General features: G+C 44.5%; 1 pseudogene; it reads left to right on the forward strand.

Moving 5' to 3' along the window:
• Nucleotides 1-242: 242 nt before the first annotated feature.
• On the forward strand, nucleotides 243-19577 carry LOC142399562 (uncharacterized; annotated as a pseudogene).
• The last annotated feature ends 302 nt before the right edge of the window (nucleotides 19578-19879 follow it).

The raw sequence follows: 19879 nt of genomic DNA on the forward strand, positions 1-19879 counted from the left end.
AACAATCTGCTGGCTGATGTATTTGCATTAAGTTCATCATCTCCCTCAGGCTCCCCCATGTTATCAGTGCACTACACTGTACCCATGTACGCATCCAGGCCCCTGCTGGACCCGTGGAGGCCGACGAGTAAACCGAACATTTTTCCATATCCTAAATGTACAGGTACACTTGGGGATAATTGTCCATAGATTCTGAACAGGATTTCTCATTTCGAAAAACACCACATCAACCCAACTTTGTCATGTGGTGTGAGCAGAACCATCTGCAGCTCAACGTGGCAAAGACCAAGGAACTGGTGGTGGACCTGAGGAGGACCAGGGCTCCAGTGACCCCTGTCTCTATGTGTGTAGGTAAGGAAATCCCAAAATGACAGGGGAGACTGGAAACTAAATAGGGAACTGGGAGTGATTAGTGACTGGGTGCAGCTGCTGGGGAATAAACAGGTGATGTGCGTGAAACTAATGAGCAAGCATGGGAAGTGAGGGGAAAAACAATGGCAAGACTAAAAACAACTGAAAACCAACTGAAAACCAACTGAAAACCAAGACATGAACTGAAAACCAAAACATAACCTAAAACATGATAAAAGATAAAACTAAAAACATGGGGGAAGTCCCGTGGGCGGGGGTGGGGGTGGGGTAGATGGCGGAGAGGAACATTTTATCAGGTGTTGTAGGTGATTTTGAACAGGTGGGTTTTGAGCTGGCTTTTGAATGAGGGGAGTGTCTCGGAGTTCCGGATGGCGGGGGGCAGGGAGTTCCAAAGGGTAGGGGCAGCGATGGAGAACGCTCTGTCCCCAAGGGTGCGGTACTTGGTCTTGGTGATGGGAGTGAGGAGGTTTGCATCAGAGGAGCGGCGACGTCGAGTGGGGGAGTAGGGGTGGAGGAGGTTTGTAAGGTATGGAGGTGCAAGGTTGTTGAGGGCTTTGTAGGTGATGAGAAGGATCTTGAAGTTGATTCGCTGTTTTATTGGAAGCCAGTGAAGTTGTTGAAGGATGGGAGTGATGTGTTCTCTGGAGGGGGAGTGAGTGAGCAGTCGGGCGGCTGAGTTTTGAACATATTGCAGTTTTTGAAGAGCAGAGGAGGGGAGGCCATACAGGATGCTATTGCAGTAGTCGAGTCTGGAGGTGATGAAGGCATGGACGAGTGTTTCGGCAGCTGGGGGGGAGAGAGTAGGGTGAAGGCGTGCAATGTTGCGGAGGTGGAAGAAGGCTATTTTGGTAACCTGGTTTATGTGGGATTTGAAGGAGAGTGTGGGGTCCATGATGATGCCGACATTTCTGACCAGGGGGGAGGGAGTGACAGAGTGACCATCAATGCAGAGTGAGAAATGCTGGGAGGTGGGGAGGGTGGATTTTGGGCCAAAAATGATAATTTCAGTTTTATTGCTGTTGAGTTTGAGGAAATTGTGATTCATCCAGGCTTTGATGTCAGTTAGGCAATTGGTGAGGGTGGAGAGAATGGCAGGAGTAATGGCAGTGGTAGTGATGTATAGCTGGGTATCGTCGGCATAACAGTGGAAGTGAAGACCATGGTGGCGGATGATGTGACCTAGTGGGAGCATGTAGAGGATGAAGAGGATTGGTCCGAGCACTGAGCCTTGGGGAACTCCGTGTGAGACAGGGGCGGTGAGGGATTTGTGGTTGTTGATGGAGATGTAGTGGAGTCTTTCAGATAGGTAGGAGGTGAACCAGGAGAGAGCGGAGTTGATGATGCCAATGGCTTGCAGACGGTTGTCTAATATGTTAAACAAACCTTTAACAAACTTGAACAGGTCCCTGTAAAACGCAGTCCTTACATATTCTTTCTTCTTTCTCTTTTTCCTAAGATATTCAGCCCTTCTGAGTATTGCTAGCCTGCTTCTCAATTCTTCCTGCAAAAGCATTTTACTTATTTATCTTGTCTTTTATTTACTATATATTTTACCTACTCTTCTGTACAGCACTATGGTCCACTGTGGTTATTTTAAAGTGCTTTATATATAAAGCTGGATTGGATTGGAATGGATGTTGAAGAAGTGTGTGTGTGTTTGTGAGTTTTAATTTCTTATTAAGTGGACTGTATATTGCAGCCATGAGTCTTGAAATTGCTCTGTTAATCTCCAGGCCCATTTCTTGGTATCTTATCACAGTAATGGTACGTCTCTGGATAATGATCCTCAGTCCATCTGCATCTTTCACATCCTCTCTGGCCACTAGAAGCACCTTTCATGTCCGCCCCAATGCACCCAGTGGCCACAGCCACCTCGTTCGCTTCAATACTGGGCTAAATCTTCAAACTTGGTCAGTTTTCTATTTCTTTCCTGAAGCTTTGTTCTACATCTGTGGAATGAATGAACTGAATTAACTTCATGGTCACAAGCATTCAGGACAATAGTGTTTTTTTGCAGTTGTTTTGCATCAAACTGCTGTTTTTAGTCTCCTTGGAAACATATGAAGCAGAAGTTGCATTAAATGGCATGATCCACAGACTGTTTTTTTCTTGTTGAACTCTTCTTGAGACTGGTGGACCATCAAGCCAGTTGGTATCAGTCTCCAATGGGCAGAGGATGGTAATGGTAACTAATTTTGCGGTCTGACTTATTACAGGAGCTGAGTCGAGATCTGAACTGGTAACCTGTTGAGGACTGTTGGGACAGGATGTTGAGTACATAGAAGGAGATAGAAAAATAGAGTAATGAATAGTCACAAATGAATTGTGTCTTTGGCTGAGTGTTCTTACTAACAGAGAGCATGTGCCTTTCTAATGAGCAATAGGCAATACACACATGTTGAAAAATGTGATATAAAAACATTGATCACAACACATGAATGATCTATTTTGCTGTGAAGACGGAACTTTACTCTTTAATCCACCACAAATTAGTTTCAACTGCGTGTGTCAACTGAGTGCCTAAACCTGGGTAATTTTATTCATTACTATGAAGATCATTGCTAAAATGTGATGATTTCAGTTCTATTAGTTTAACACACATTGACTTATCAGTTGATAATTTTTTTATTTCCAAAACTGGGGGGCATGACAACTGTGTAGCAAGATTTTCATTTTTAGGATTATTATTAGAACCCATTTTGTTAAAGGTCCTATGGCATGAAATTATCACTTTTTAAGGTTGTCTAACATTAATATGAGTTCCTCTAGCCTGCCTGCGGTCCCCCAGTGGCTAAAAATGACGATAGACCTAAACCATGCACTGGAAATTATTCTCCGCCTTTGGAAATGTGACCATGCAGAGGGCCTGATCGGGAAAGCCGCCGCTTAAGACGTGGAGGTTGTTTCCACCCAGAGCCAATAAACTGCCTTTCCCCGCCCACAGCTCTTTGGCCAGCTCATTGCTCTGTACATGGATGTAAAAAATCTGTTTAGAGCTCCTGCATCAGAACCTCTAAAGAGCCAGTGGACAGATTTTGTTTTTTTCTGGGAAAGTGATGACAGAACCGAAGAGATTTGTGTATGTGTGCGCCAAATATTTCACAGACGAATGTTTCCAGAACTTGGGCCAATACCGAGCCCAAGGGAGAGCCTAGACACCCTGCAGAGGAATCTCATTTGGCCGATTGTATTCGCGATCTCATTCTCTCGGTCACTACCCACAGCTCGTGACCATAGGTGAGGGTAGGAACATAGATTGACCGGTAAATCGAGAGCTTCGCCTTCTGGCTCAGCTCCTTCTTCACCACGACGGGCCGGTGCAGAGCCCGCATCACTGCAGACGCCGCACCGATCCGTCTGTCAATCTCCTGCTCCATTCGCCCCCTTACTTGGGGAAGGATCTCATTCCCGAGAGTAAGTAATTTAACGCTCTATAATTGTGTTGCTTTCCTGTATGTACAGTATAGTTACATAGCTTGATACCACAGGAAAGGGTTTGTATCGTTAGCAACTAACGGTTAGCTATGCAGCTAATAGCATCTGCAAGCTCTTATCTCTGCCAAATGGGCTGTTGGAGGTGTTTGCATGCCCATGAGATGGTTAGCTCACTCATTTTAGACCAAAACCCCCTACTTCAAGCTTCTTGAAGAAGAATGAATCCGCAAATTCAGTGCATTTCATCAGGATAATGATTCATTCATGGTTCCAGAGTCAAAACGGTCAGTCTGTCTGTGTCGTTAGCTCTGCAGCTAATAGCTCGGTCACTGTCGCTAATGTAACGGTAAATAGCATGAGGTATGCGAGTGGACACCTCATTTACTGTAACGCCAGTGTTGTATACTTATTTGTTTTTTTGATAGCCGTCCTGCTGTTGGTGTTATGGCGCGCACGATATCTGCCTTTCCCCTGATTGAAATGACTCGCGCTACGTGCATCTTTGCAAACCAGAGCAATCAGATGAGAATGTCTAAATCCTCACTCCTGCTTTCCCCTTCACGCACGCCTTTTTTGCTGTGTCTTGTGTAGCACTTGCTTGATGTTTGACTGTGTTAGGAGAGTTGTTCAGTAACTAGTTCGTCATATTGTCAAAGTAAGCTCATTTCAACAGGTTTCGCTAGTTTTACGGCATAGGGCTGCCGTGCCATCTACGTGCCAGAGCGATTCACAAAACATTTGCGCAAGGTACCACGGGCGTAAGTAAGGCCACACCCCCACTAAACGGCTCATTCTGGGGATCCTAAGGAAAGCTCATTTTTGGGACTGGCTGTAATTCTGCACCAAGGCAGAATTTTGGGGAAAAAAACTCAGATACAGTATTAGGGGACCACCAAAGCCTATAAAAATATATAAAAGCCTCCATTTATTTTCATGCCATAGAACCTTTAAGTTTGATTGTGCCATTGGGCCACAGAGATTAAAATTAGACAAACAACTGTGCACGCCATTATATTAAATTCACCATCACAAAATGGAAAGAATATGGCAGTACAACAAACCTGCCTCGAGAGGGTCGTTCAACAAAGACTGGGCAGAGACTTTGGTCTCTCCCAAGGTACCCGTCAGAAATGCTCTATGAGACCACAATCATCTGGAACAAATCCAAAGCCATGCCAATGACACCAGTGTGCCATGCTTACATGGTAGAGAAGTTTAAATTTAGGTGGGTTCCTAAAGGCATGAAGTATTTAGAAATCCAACTTAGCCAAGATCTGGAGGATCTGATTAACCTGAATTTTAAACCAGCCTCACAAAAAAATCAAACTAACTTAGAAAAGTGGGAAGATTAATATTATTGAAATGATAGTGGCGCCTCAATTTAATTATCTATCAACACCCACTATCTTTTAAAGATATGACGACTTATTGAAACAATCTTATGGCAAGGGAAAAAAGCAAGAATTAAACTGAGTAACCTATGTACCTGAAGGGAAAAAGGAGGATTTGGTTTACTAGACCCAAGGCTCTATAGATTGTCTTTTGAAATGACTAAACTAGCTAAATATTGGAAACAAGATAAAAGACCAGATTTGATGGATATCGAGGGCGAGTTAAGTTTACCATTTAGCCCAATGGAGAAATTGTCTCAAAGGAATAACACAACAAACCCAGTCCTCATTCACTCTCAGGATGTATGGGCCAATGTACATCAAATGTAAAAACTTTTTACAAAACTTTCAACTTGTGCCGAATCCACAAGTATTAAACTGCTATGGCAGAAAGACTTGAGACTAAACATAGGACAAGAAAAGGCTGGGGAATTTGGCAGATTGTGGAAAATATGTTAGAGAGGGACGTATACACAATAAATAATCATACATAGATACTATCATACCCCTGTGAGATTACACAGAATTAAATTGATGAAATACAATATTTGTTGGAAATGTGAATTAGAAGTGGGAACCCTTTTGCTATGCAAAAATGTGTTAATCCGTTCTGGGTTAGTTGTAGATTTCTTGAGTAACTGGTCAGACACAATAGTTCCTGCTGTATGTTTGTTAGGGGACAGATCCCAAATACTGAATGTATGCAAAAGAACACTATGTGTTGTTATGGTTGGTCTAGTTACAGCTTCCAGGATTATTCTAAAACACTGGAAATCAGCTCTGCCCCCAAACTTGAAAGAATGGACAGATGCCATGGTAGAGATTGTGTCTTCTGAAACTATCTTGCACAGACTCAAGGACTGCTGGAGAGACAAGGAGGATGGAAAGAGCTCATGGGACATTCTCTGGACCAGCATTGGATAGTCTTTCATATCGCAAATCAGATTTCTTATTACAGGACATCTTACTATCATGGATTAGATTTCCACCCATCCTTATCAGAATCAGAATCAGAATTACTTTATTAATCCCTTGCGGGAAATTCATTTTCTACAATGCAATCGTTTACAGAAAAAAAGAACAAGTCAGGAAATACAATAGAGCAAAAATAAATATAATACAATAAGACAAAATAAGATCAAGTAAAGATAAAGCAAAATTACAACCCCATACAGTAAAATAAAATTACACCCCTCCCATATTAATTATCTTAACTGTTCTGCTCCTGTGCCTTATTATTTAATGTTGTAACAACCTCTGATACCTGTCAATAACCCTGTACCAACAGACCAAGCTTTATTTATGTTTGTTTATTCTTGCTAACAATGTTTTTAATTGAAAACTTGATAAGAATTTAAATGACAAAAAATCGTCGGTTATAATAATCATGTTGTAAGAAATTTAGGCTAGTGATAAAAACTATATTCAAAGGTGTTGAACTCATTGAATGCAATTTGTTTAGCGGCAAGTGAGGTAGGAATTTTTTAAGCAGTACCACCACCTTTCTTGCCTTGTCAAATCGAAAAAAATAGAGCAAAAATTTTGTGGGAAGGCCTCAGTGAGAACCACCACCACGTCCATGCCCAGCCATGTTTCTGTTAAGAATAAACAGTCAATCTTAGTCTGTAAAATCAGATCGTAAATAAATAAACTTTTGTTTGAAAAAGAGCGGACATTAAAAAGTGCCATATTGATTGTCATTGGAGTGCTGTTTTGTACCAGGTCCAGGGGATGTAGGCAGTGTGGGAGTGATCTCCTGTGAGCAGCCTGAGCAACTGTATTTATTTATTTATGCGCTGTATTACCCCTAAAGACTCATAATGGAGGCTTTAGCATGTAGTTTAATCTTCTGTATTAAACCCGTGCTAAATCATATTGCCTCTGTATCATGAAATGAAAATTGTAAATAACAAAGTACAAGTAATCAGAAGAATAGAAAGCTATGCCAAAGACTATTCAATAGTTGCATGCAGTACTCCAATGCCATAACAACAATGGGCCTCATGCAAAAACATTTTCATATTTTTATCTAAATTTCTCTCACTTTTTTCGTAAGAAGGTCTCGTACGAACACGCCACGTCAGATTCAACAAATGCTCTTAACTTCGGAAAAAGTGTGAAAACGACCTGCGTAAATGATTAATCCCACCCTTACATACTTAAGAGCATGTGCCCAAGCTAGTAAATTTACATACTCCACACCCAAAATGATACCATATAAGACTGTGCTTCCTCTGTCCTGTGCCAGAATGTGTTGAGTGTTGAGCCATGAGAATGGCATCAAGGTGCAGAAAGAACAACTTTAGAGGCTCTGAGACTGAAGTTCTGCTTTCAGAGATCCAGAAAGGAAAATCTGTCATTTTTAGCAGTGTCAGCAGTGGAATAACGGGACCTGCTAAAGCCAAGAAGTTATTACGAGTGCTGTTAATTCCGTGTCACCTGTAGTTCGTAATGTCGCCGAAATAAAGAAGAAATGGTTTGATATGAAAATGGCTTAAAAAAAAACGTCTCGCCATGGCCAAGCGCTCGATGACTGCAACTAAAGCCGTGCAATCAGTTGTTGCCTCATCATGATGGCACTTTGATGGGGCGGTCCATGAGGGGGGTCTTCTGATATGTTGTCTGCCTGGGCTGGTTCAGGTAGTGGGAGACCCTCGTTCATGGCAATATTGTGCAAAATGCAGCATGCCATAATAATCTGGCATGCCTTCTCTGGGCTATAGAGCAGTTTCCCGCAGCTGTATCGAGACACACCCACCTGGCCTTCTTACTGTACTACTGTACTTCCCTCTATGCCTGCTCTCTATCTCTACACTGTCACCAATGTCACCACTCAAAGAGTCTGACTAGTGCTTTCCTTCTACGTAGCTTATTGTTAGCTGTAATGTTAAATCCTCATTTGTAAGTCACTTTGGTTAAAAGCATCTGCTAAATGCATAAACAAAGACACTAGTGCGCTCCACAACAGCACGGGTGCTTTGATGCTATATGTGTGCAGTCTATTGCTCCAATTATGTTTGGCAGTCCAGCCACGGCATGAAAGTCCCTCTTAATTTGTACTTGTTGGACAGCGGTGTATGGGAATTTGATGTACCATGGGTGATAAACTGATGAGAGCTTTGATGACCAAGGGGAGCGCACGACTCACAGAGGACTGGGACACCCCCGATCTGTCTCCAATCTCCCTCTGAAAGGTTCCAGTGGCCAAAAATCCAAGGGTGGTGAGGACCTGGGCGTGTGGTGGAATTGGGTTTGATCGGCATGTTTCTCTCTGGAGTTGTGGCTCTAGCAAGCTGCATATTTGTAGCAGCACAGTCCTTGGCAATCTAAATCGCGATGTCAGCCATTCATCTGTCTTCACAAGGATAGCTACACGTCTCGGAGCACACGCTCTCTACCAAGAGCCTGACGCGCTACTGAATCCAAAAGTAGAAAGTCAGCCGCTGGTTACGCTTCCCATTGACCTTGTTATATACAGAGTCAAATTAACCTTTAATTAGTGCATAATTTAAGTCAAACAGAATAATGTCAGCATCATTGTGTTGTATAATGTATAAATTTATTTATGATTGCTTCAAAGTAATTAAATATATTCGGTTGCTATGCGCCGGTCTTATCGGCAGCAAGTCTGTGTAGCTCTCAATTTTTCTTGTCGTTTATATGATTATATGACGTTTTTAAGTTTTAGCTTTTAGCTAAACATTTTTAGTTATTTTTATTGATCTGCTTTTTTGTTTTATTTGAATTTTTTGACAATGTGCACTACCACTAGAGCAGTGTACACAACAGAAGAACTGTTGGTACTGTCAAGGATTGGACGCGGAATTAAACATCCAATTCCGACCAAGCTTAAAAAGCTGTTCCGTGGATGCAGAGCTGGAGCAAAACTAAAGGCAAAGAGGCACAACAGGAGGTGGAGGTACAAACCTTTTCTGCCCTCGGTGATCATGGGAAACACTAACTCACTGTCTAACAAGTGTGATGAGTTAGAGGTGCTTGTGTGGAACCAACAGCTGTATAAGGAGAGCAGTTTGATCTGTCTGTCTGAATCCTGGCTGAACGACAACACACCAGACTCATGTGTGCACATACCCGGCTTCACAGCCGTACGAGCGGATCGAGACCTGAGTACGAGCGGTAAGCGGAAAGGCGGGGGTGTTATACTGTTCTTTAATCAGAGATGGGTAAACCCCCGCAATGTGACCGTTAAGGAGACGGTTTGTTGTCCAGACATCGAACTGCTGTCAGTTGGTTTCCGTGCATTCTATGCACCCAGAGAGTTCCCATACACAGTCGTTATCGTTGTTTACATTCCACCGAGGGCGGCACCTACAACGGCGTGTGACGTCATCCATGACGCCGTTGCTAGGATACAGACCCAGCATCCTGAGGCATTCATTGCAATCACAGGAGATTTCAACCACGTCTCTCTATCCTCCTGCCTGATTGGCTTTGTACAGTATGTGGACTGTCCAACACGTGGAGAAAAGACATTAGATCTGTTCTAAAGAGGGCGTTCCAGAATGGGGATGGAGAAAGACGGAGGATTGTACAACACAAGCTTAAAAAGACATTACGTCGAGGTAAGGTGGAGTACAAGTAAAAGGTGGAGAGACAGCTGGAGAACAATAACACCAAGGAGGTGTGGAGGGGCATGAGGACCATCACTGGATACAGACTGAAGAACTCTCAGTCTGTAGAAGGTGATGTGGACAGAGCCAATACTTTCAACCATTATTACAAAAGGTTTGACAGTGTGGCTTTTCCCTCCTCTGCTGCTGCTCCCTCCACCCCCACCACTACAGCTGCTTCCTCTATACAGCTTCCACTGCCCTGCTGTACTTCCACCTCAATGGCAACCTGCATCGCCAAGCCTCCTCCTCCACCTGACTACACCCCCACCTCTGCAGCAGCTCTCACCAACAGGCTTCTTCTGTCCAGCTGTACCTCCACCTCTATAGCAGCTTCCACCGCCAGATCTCCTAAGCCAAGCTACACCTCCACCTGTGCGGCAGCTTCCACCACCAGGCCTACTGAACCCAGCCACACCTCCACCTCTGCGGCAGCTTCTATCTCCAGGCATCCTGAGCACAGCTGCATCTCCACATCTGTGGCTGCTCCCACCGCCTGGCCTCTTCGGTCCAGCTGCACCACCACCCCCATCTCTATGGTTGATAGCAACATCACTCCTGTTGCCATCCCTCCGCTACAACCTCTGTGTCTAACTATAGAGGAGGTTGGAGCTGAGCTCAGGAGACTTAAGTCAGGGAGGGCTTCAGGCCCAGATGGAGTCTGTCCAAGGCTTCTGAGGGACTGTGCTGGCCAACTAGCAGTCCCTCTTCAGAGGCTCTTTAATATGAGTATTCAGATGGAAAAAGTCCCGGTGCTGAAATTTGGGCAACCGGTGGAGCTGAATGACTACAGACCGGTGGCTCTGACATCTCATATCATGAAGACCTTGGAGAGACTCCTTGTTTGTCGCATGAGATTGCAGGTTGCTGAGGCTCTTGACCCCCTCCAGTTTGCCTACCAGAAACACATAGGAGTGGAAGACGCGATTCTGTACATGTTGCATCGGGCATATGCTTATCTGGATGTGCCTGGTTCATATGTGAGAATCATGTTCTTTGACTTCTCCAGTGCCTTCAACACCATACGCCCTCCCATACTGAAAGACAAGCTGCTCGGTATGGGTGTGGCCCCCTCCCTGACATCATGGATTATAGACTGTTTGTCTGCCAGACCACAGTATGTCAGGATGGGGAAATGTGTTTCTGGAACACTGGAATGCAGTACTGGGGCTCCGCAGGGTACTGTTTTAGCTCCTTTTCTTTTCACCCTGTACACATCAGACTTCAGGTACAACTCAGAGTCCTGCCACATACAGAAGTATTTTGATGATACGGCTGTTGTGGCATGTGTGCATGGTGGACAGGAAAAGGAGTAAAGGGATCTTGGGGAGGCCTTTACTGACTGGACCAAAAAGAACTGTTTGCTCCTGAACATCACTAAGACCAAAGAGCTGGTGGTGGACTTCAGGAGATCTAAAACCCCATACCAGTCAGTCTGCATTGATGGAGGGAAGATAGAGACTGTTCAGACCTGCAAATACCGGGGGGTGGTGCTGGATAATAAACTGGAGTGGTCTGCCAACATAGACGCAGTGTACAGGAGGGGCCAGAGCCGTCTCTTTTTCCTGAGACGGCTCAGGTCCTTCAATGTCTGCAGTGACATGATGTGCATGTTTTATCACACTATCATTGAGAGTGCACTGTTCTATGCTGCTGTCTGCTGGGGGAGTTGCACTACAGGACAGAGGAACAGCTGCAGTGAGAGGCTGCAGGACTGAGAGCTTCAGGAGGTCCTTTGTCCCCACAGTCAGAAGGCTTTTTAACAGGGACTGCTAAGTTCTTCTCAAATTGATTGATTGATTTTTTTTTTTTAAATTTAAATTTGTTTATTTAGTCATTTATTATTATTATTAGTTAGTAGTAGTATTTTTTTTTTTTTACTAGAATTGGTATTATTATTGTTGTTGTTAATATACAATCATTGTAAATATTTATAATTTTTTTGAGCTACTTGACTAATTTGAATTTCCCCCATTGGGGGATGAATAAAGTATTTTTCTATTCTATTCTATTCTATTCTTTACAATCCATTTGTCAAGCAAACTTGATTGGAATAACAGCGGACTATTTTACGTGACTCCTACGACAGGTCTGGATCACTCGTAAATTCTGTTCGTACCTGAAAGAAAACGTAAAATACGAAAAGATTGGTGAATGCACAAATTCTCTTAAATCACTCGTACGCACGACTTAAGAACAAATCTGTGCGTACGAACGGTTGTTGCATGAGGCCCAATGTTTACATTTCACATTTTCTGTTAGTGCCATATTATTTATCATGTAAGGGTGACGAATGCTGGTTGGAGGGTATCCCTTTGAATTTTTGCGTAGGGCCTGACACGACCTGGCTCAAAGGCCGCATCAAAAAGGAGGAAGCACGCGGTTTAAAGGTTTACCAAAATAAGTATTTAATTTGAACCAAAAGTTATGCCAACAGAACTCAAAATACACTGCTGTCCTCAAGGAGCAAGACCGGGAAAAAGACTAGAGACAGAGCTCTAATCACCACCTCTCAGAACACTGGCCAGGTGTACCGAGTTGCACTAATCAGAACCCAATACTCCAGTCAGCTCAGGATTGGAGGAGAGAGCAAGAGGGAGAGATACACACCCACACAAGGCCCTGAAAGACGCCTAAAGGGCCGTCACAGGCCCCGAGAGACTCTAGAAAAGGGTTGGTTCCGTTAGTTAGTTAGTTAGATTAGTTCCGGCTCCATCACCATCAAAAGTCTGGCACCTGACTGTACTTCAACTCAACCAGAGGGGCCGTGGCTTCTCCTGAGTGCAAAGCCCAAAACAGAAGGGACCTCCAACTAGGGCTGAGCAATTTTATCGATACCGCGATATATATTGATATTTCGTTTCCCGATAAAGTATAGATTTTTCAGCCGCGAGTATTGATTCTTTTTTTCTTTTTTTCTTTTAAACCAAACTTTATTGAAAAGTCAGACGTTACAATTAGTGAAAACACTGAACATTAAGGTTATACAATACAATGCCAGGGGGTCACATTTTACAAAACAGTGATAAATTAGTTGATAAAAATGTTGTATAAAGTGCACAGCTCTCACGTTTGTGACATGTTCTTTTGTCTCTGTTTGTCTGGCTGTGTTGTCCTTCCGGTTCAAAGGTTGGACCACCGGTCCAATCAGCGACGATTCATCTCAAATCACACTGTCCCTTTTTTTTCCCCAGAAAATGATGTAAGTGTATCGAATCGTATCGAATCGTATCGACTCCTATCGAATCGTATCGAATTGTATCGAATCGTATCGTTGGCTGAATATCGTGTATTGTATCATATCGTGAGATTAGTGTATCGCTACAGCCCTACCTCCAACACATTGCATGCCAGAGGCTTGGCTTCCTCTGCCCCACTGCTTTTCCACACCTGTCCAGGAGATGCACTGGTCTACAGTGGTGACCCGTGGGTACAGGAGGACCCCTCAAAATGGAGCTTCCAGTTTTGCCGGTGCCTCAAGACGATGACGACGTCTATGCGCTACACCGAAGCTTGTAGAGTGTTAATCCAACATGGCAGCGGACACAACGTTACCGTTCGATGCAGCCTTAAAAAGTGTTTCGGAGTAGATTCACCCTAGGGTCATTTGAACCGTGACATCCAGCCAAGTAGCCCACCCGAAGTTTTTCCGATATTGGCTGAACATCAGCTGAGTTACTGAGTTATCCCGAATAGCTTAGTACAAGCGCTAACGGACCCTGGCAGTATCTCCAAAATTACCACACTAAAATCACATGCCATGACACCAAACTTCTACAGTAGTACAAATATGGTCTGTACTCACAAAACGATGCATTTGGAAGTTTGTACATAGTCCAGGAGTTTATTATTATCAACACAAGCCTATTCAATTCAATTCAATTCAATTCATTTTTATTTATATAGCACCAAATACAACAAATGTTATCTCAAGGCACTTAGATAATAAAGTCCAATTCAAGCCAATTGGAATTCAATTAATTAATAATAATCATAATTCATGAAATAATCCAATTCGTTCATATAGAGCCAATTCAAAAACAATTTCCTAGCTAAGGAAACCAACAGATTGCACTGAAAACTTTTTCTTTTTCGGTCCAATCTCCCGTCCTGAGCGTGCCTGAGGCGACTGTGGAGAGAAACGACTCCCTTTGAACAGGAAGAAACCTCTGGCAGAACCAGACTCAGGAAGGGTGGCCATCCGCCTCGACCAGCTGGGGTTTGAGAAGACAGGGAGGGGGGAGGGGGTGGCGGTACTGTAACACCATTCAAAGGATATCTGTTGGAACAGGGAAACACGAGTTAATGACCACAATAATGTCACATGTACATAAAGAGAGTAAAGTGAGGAAAGGTGTGACAGATGAGGCCCCCCAGCAGTCTAGGCCTATAGCAGCTTAACTATGGGATGTTTCAGGATCACCTGAGCCATCCCTAACTATAAGCTTTATAAAAAAGGAAAGTTTTAAGCCTGTTCTTAAAAGTGGAAAGGGTGTCTGCTTCCCGGACATTTACTGGCAGCTTATTCCACAAGAGAGGGGCCTGATAACTGAAGGCTCTGCCTCCCATTCTACTTTTAGAAACTCTGGGAACCTCAAGTAAACCTGCAGTTTGGGAACGAAGTGCTCTGTAAGGAAAATATCTTACAATGAGATCCACTTGTCTTTTAATCTGTGGGAGGGGTTTGCATGACCCTAGCCCCTATTTAGGTGCCGTTTACACATACCCGGGTATTTTGAAAAACGAAGACTTTTCCCTTCGTTTGTGCCTTTCGTTTATACACAAACGGAGTTTTTTCCTCCGAAAACGAAGCTAAAAAAAAACTCCGGCAAAAGTGGAGATTTTTTAAAAACTCCGTTTAGCGTTTGTGTGTAAACTAGTTGAAAGAGACGAAAACGGAGTTTTCAGAATGGAATGCGGAGTTGTCGTCATAGTACAGAGCCCCGCCCCTATCCACCATGTTGGCAGGATGCTAGCGTGAGAACGCCTTTTTCTCCGTCCATTGTTTATCTAGCAAGCATGGAGGTACTAGCAGCATTTCTGTTGTTGAGAGCTATACTCGCTTGTGTGATTTTGAAAATTACAGTCATACAATGTATTGAACAACAAAGACATTTTTCACGGCTTTAGCAGTTTTATAGTCCAGCGCAACGTGTAAAAGTAGCTCAGTCTCGCTATCAGTCCACACACATGAGCCTGGCGCAATATTTTCTTCTTGAAAAGGATCCAGAAGTTCTTCCTGTCAGCGGTTCTCTATAAGGCTTCTGATTGGCTTGTGTGGAATTCTCATTGTTCTAACACTGCCAATGTCAGGCTTGGCGTAATTTAACAGCTCCTGATAGCGTATTTCTCCGGATCAATGTAGACGTGTTTTTTTTTAAAAACGGGGCTGTGTGCACCTAGTTTTTTTTGCAAACGAAGGTTAGAAAATATGCGTTTTTCAAAATACCCGGGTATGTGTAAACGGCGCCTTAGTCAGCTCAGATCGTATTGTGACTTTCTGAGTGTGTTTGACCTTCTGGAGGAGCTGTGGACTTCTTGATTCATCCAGAATTCGTAAGCTACATTTATCTTGTGTACCATTTTGCTTTTTGCTAGATTTTTGCTTGATCTTTGCCGGATTTTTGCTAGATTTTTGACTGCTAAAAGTAAATTTGCCGGAGGCTTGTTTTCACTGTGTGATAACAGCCCCATTGAAACTAGCTTCAGCCCTGAGTGGCCACTTGTCTTTTAATCTGTGGGAGGGGTCTGCACTCCTGCAGACAATCAGCAATTAGTGAATCAGTACAAAGCAACTCCTGTTGTTGGAAGCGTCAGTCTCCAAACAAAGGCTGTCCTACAAAGGCACTTGACTTTTTCAAGTCCGACTTCCTCAAGGACGATCTTTGTCTGGACGGTCCCTATAAGTGTAAAGTACCATTTTTCAAGAAACCATGTTTGTTTTTTTTTATTTGTTATAGAGGGACAGTGTACACTAATTGACATTTTACAAAGAAAATGTAAATGGCCCCAATTATAGCCAAAAGGCTAGTTTCCATTGGTAGTCCCCCTGCCAGAAGGAGCATGGCAAAATTACCTATTAATTAAAAGAATAAATTAAGGCAAAAAAGCAAGCAAAACAAAAATAAAACAATTACAATACATATAAAAAAAACAGACGTGTTACACATCTGTCTACAACCCACCCAAACCCAACACACACACATCCACAAAAGATAGCCCCCCCCCCCCACACCCCTCTAATCTCATACACTAATGCTGACAGACTTGGTTGTCTATCAGCCATTTCTTTAATTTCAATTTGAATGAACTATAAGAACTGGACTCTCTTGTGTTTTGTGGGATTGTATTCCACTGACCAGCTGCTTTATAAGTGAAAACTGACTGACCAAAAGTTGATTTCTTGTAAGGCACTACACAATCACCTCTAGCAGCCCCTCTGGTAACACTGGTTACAGATTATCTAAATTGCAGTAGGCTGCAGAGTGGTGGTGGAGCTAAGGTGTGTCGGATTTTATATACAAGACAACAATTTTTAAACATAACAAGATTGTTCCAACTTAGAAGCCTATATTTGTTAAGTATTGGACAGTTATGAAAAGATCTTGGTTTTTTTATCTAAAATCTTGACAGCTTGTTTATATAAAGATATTATTGGCTTTAATGTTGTGGAGTTTGCAGTGGCCCATGTTGGTAGACAGTAATTAATATGTGACATTATAAGAAAGAACATGTACATTTTTGCAGCCTCTGTTGACATATAATTTCTAAGATGTCTAAAATTTTTAAGTGTAAAGTTTGTGATCCTACTCACCTTTTTAACATGTTGCTTGAAAGTCAGGTTACTGTCCAAAATAATGCCTAAATATTTATATTCATTTACAATTTGAATTCTCTGCCCTGAAATGAAAACATCAGGCTCTGTGTAAGATTTTTTTTGTTTTAGCAAAGAACATGGCTACAGTTTTAGAAGTGTTAAGTTGTAAATGACAATTATTCAACCAATTTGAAACATTAATCATAACTTTTGTCAGCTGTACTGCAACCTCAGAATGATTTTTACCTTTAATAAAAATGACAGTATCATCTGCATACATAAGGATCTCACTGCCTTGGCACACAGATGGAAGGTCATTTATATAAAGACTGAAAAGAATTGGACCCAAAATGTGCTTCATCCTCGTTCTTTCCTCTCGGTCTTGGCGACCACGCAGATACAGGGTCAGACCCAGAGGCCAGGACCCCACTAACTAGTCTGATGTGTACTCTTTCTCTCACACTCCCAGAGCTGCGAGGCGGGGCGGTGGTACTGGCCTGCTGATTTCCAAGGACTGGAAATACTCTCTTTGTTCCCTCTTGCAATTCTCTCCCTCCTCCTTTGAATTTCATGCTGTCACTGTCTCTCACCCAGTCAAGCTCACCATCGCTGTAGTTTATCGCCCACCAGGCCCTGCTGGGGACTTCCTGGAGGAGCTGGACACGCTTGTCTCTCACTTCCCTGATGATGGCTCCGGCCTCATCCTTCTCGGTGATTTCAACATCCAGACAGAGAAGCTTCACCCTCTTGTTTCTCTTCTCTCCTCCTTCGACCTAGCTCTCTCCCCATCTCCTCCTACCCACAAGGCTGGCAACATACTGGACCTTATCTTCACCAGGCACTGTTCTAGCGCCAACCTCTCTGTCACTCCCCTTTATCTCTCTGACCACTACTTCATGTCCTACACCCTCTCCCTCTCCTCTCCGACCTCCCGACCTCCCCCCACCCACTTGGTATCTTCTCGTCCCAATCTCCGCTCTCTCTCCCCCACTGACTTCTCCTCTTCTGTTCTCTCTGCTCTGCCTGCCCCTGAATCTTTTTCTCTTCTTTCCCCTGACACTTCTACTGATCTTCTTCTCTCCACCCTGTCCTCCTCTCTGGACAAACTCTGTCCCCTCACCTCCAGGCCCGCACGCTCAGCTCCACCTGCCCCTTGGCTGTCGAACTCAGTGCGTACTGAGAGGCGGAGCGTGAGGGCGGCCGAGCGCAAATGGAGGAAAAGTAAACTTCCTGAAGACCTTCTTGCCTTCCAGTCCTTGCTTTCCACTTTTTCCTCCTCTCTCTCTGCTGCAAAAACTGCCTTCTTCTGTAACAAAATTCAAACTTCTGCTTCCAACCCCAAAGAACTCTTCCAAACTTTCTCATCCCTCCTCCAACCCCCACCCCCTCTCCCCTCCTCCCTCCTCCCTGATGATTTCGCCGACTTCTTTGACAAGAAGGTTAACGATATCCGATCTTCCTTCCCTCACCTCCCACCTGTCCACACCACCCACACCTGTCGCTCTCCCACTCCTCCCTCCCTACCACCTTCTCCCTCACCTCCCTCTCTGTCCCACTTCTCTCCCCTCTCTGCAAATGAGGTCCTTCACCTTGTAACATCCAGCCGCCCCACCACATGTTCCCTTGACCCAGTCCCTTCCCCTCTCCTTCATTCTGCTGCACCTGATCTTCTTCCTTACCTGACCCACCTCATTAACACATCTTTGACATCAGGCTCTTTTCCTTCTGCTTTCAGGACTCCCAGAGTCACTCCTCTTCTAAAGAAACCAGCTCTTGACCCTTCAGAGATCAAGAATTACAGACGGTATCCTTTCTACCCTTTCTGTCCAAAACTCTTGAACGTGCTGTCTTTAAACAACTGTCCTCTTACCTCCACCAGAACAACCTCTTGGATCCCTACCAGTCCGGGTTCAAGGTGGGCCACTCAACTGAGACGGCCCTCCTAGCAGTAACTGAGTCACTCCAAACTGCTCGAGCTAACTCTCTCTCCTCTGTCCTGATTCTCCTGGACCTTTCTGCAGCATTTGACACAGTGAACCACCACATCCTTCTCTCTACCCTGGAGGGAATGGGGGTTTCTGGCTCTGCACTCTCCATGTTCTCATCCTACCTGACAGATCGCTTCTACCAGGTCACACTGAGAGGGTCTGTGTCGAAGCCACGTAGGCTCACCACCGGGGTTCCCCAAGGTTCGGTCCTGGGTCCTCTTCTTTTCTCCCTCTACACATCATCTCTTGGTTCTGTCATCCATTCCCATAACTTTTCCTACCACTGCTATGCAGACGACACCCAGCTGATTCTGTCTTTTTCCCCTTCTGACACCCAAGTGGAAGCACGCATTGCTGCGTGCCTGGCCACCTTAAGCTCAACCTGGACAAGACTGAGCTGGTGTTTCTCCCGGGGAAGGGCTGCCCGTTCCGAGATCTGGCCATCACCATGGATGAGTCCGTGGTGACATCAACCCGGACCGCGAGGAATCTGGGTGTGACCCTGGACGACCAACTGTCGTTCTCGCCAAACATCGCATCAGTGACCCGTTCCTGCCGATTCCTCCTCTACAACATCCGGAGGATTCACCACTCCCCTTCTCCGCTCTCTACACTGGCTCCCTGTAGCTGCAGCATCCAGTTTAAGACTCTGGTGCTGGCCTACAGGGCAGTGGAAGGAACAGCTCCTTCATACCTCCAGGCTATGGTCAAGCCCTACACCCCCGCCCGACCACTTCGCTCTGCGGCCACCAGGCGCCTGGCTGCCCCGTCACTCAGGGGTCCCTGCACACGATCGACACGGTCACGGCTTTTCTCTGTTCTGGCCCCCTGATGGTGGAACGATCTCCCGACTGATATCAGGACAGCTGAGTCGCTGCCCATCTTTCGCCGCAGGCTGAAAACCCACCTCTTCAGGAAACACTACCCTGATCCGCCCTCTTAGGACATGACCTGCTCCGTCCTAGTTCCTTACGCACTTATTGTTTCCTCCACTACTGGCACCCTCTATATTTTCATTACCCCCTACCCGAACCAGGGTTTGAATCCCCACCCCGCTGTGACTGGTGTGCAGTTGGTGAGAGGCTGAGGTAGATTATGGTGGTTGTGATGTGAGGGGCAGTGTTGGCTGGCATTAGGGGGGTGACTCTGGGACGCCAGTGGTCATTGTCTAGCCTCCTGGAGGTGTCGTGGGCCCAACTAGACGAAACACTGATGGAAGGAGGTTCCCACCTGATGACCCCAATG

Source organism: Odontesthes bonariensis, chromosome 14 (genome assembly GCF_027942865.1).
Source record: "Odontesthes bonariensis isolate fOdoBon6 chromosome 14, fOdoBon6.hap1, whole genome shotgun sequence".
NCBI classification, from domain to species: Eukaryota; Metazoa; Chordata; class Actinopteri; order Atheriniformes; family Atherinopsidae; genus Odontesthes; species Odontesthes bonariensis.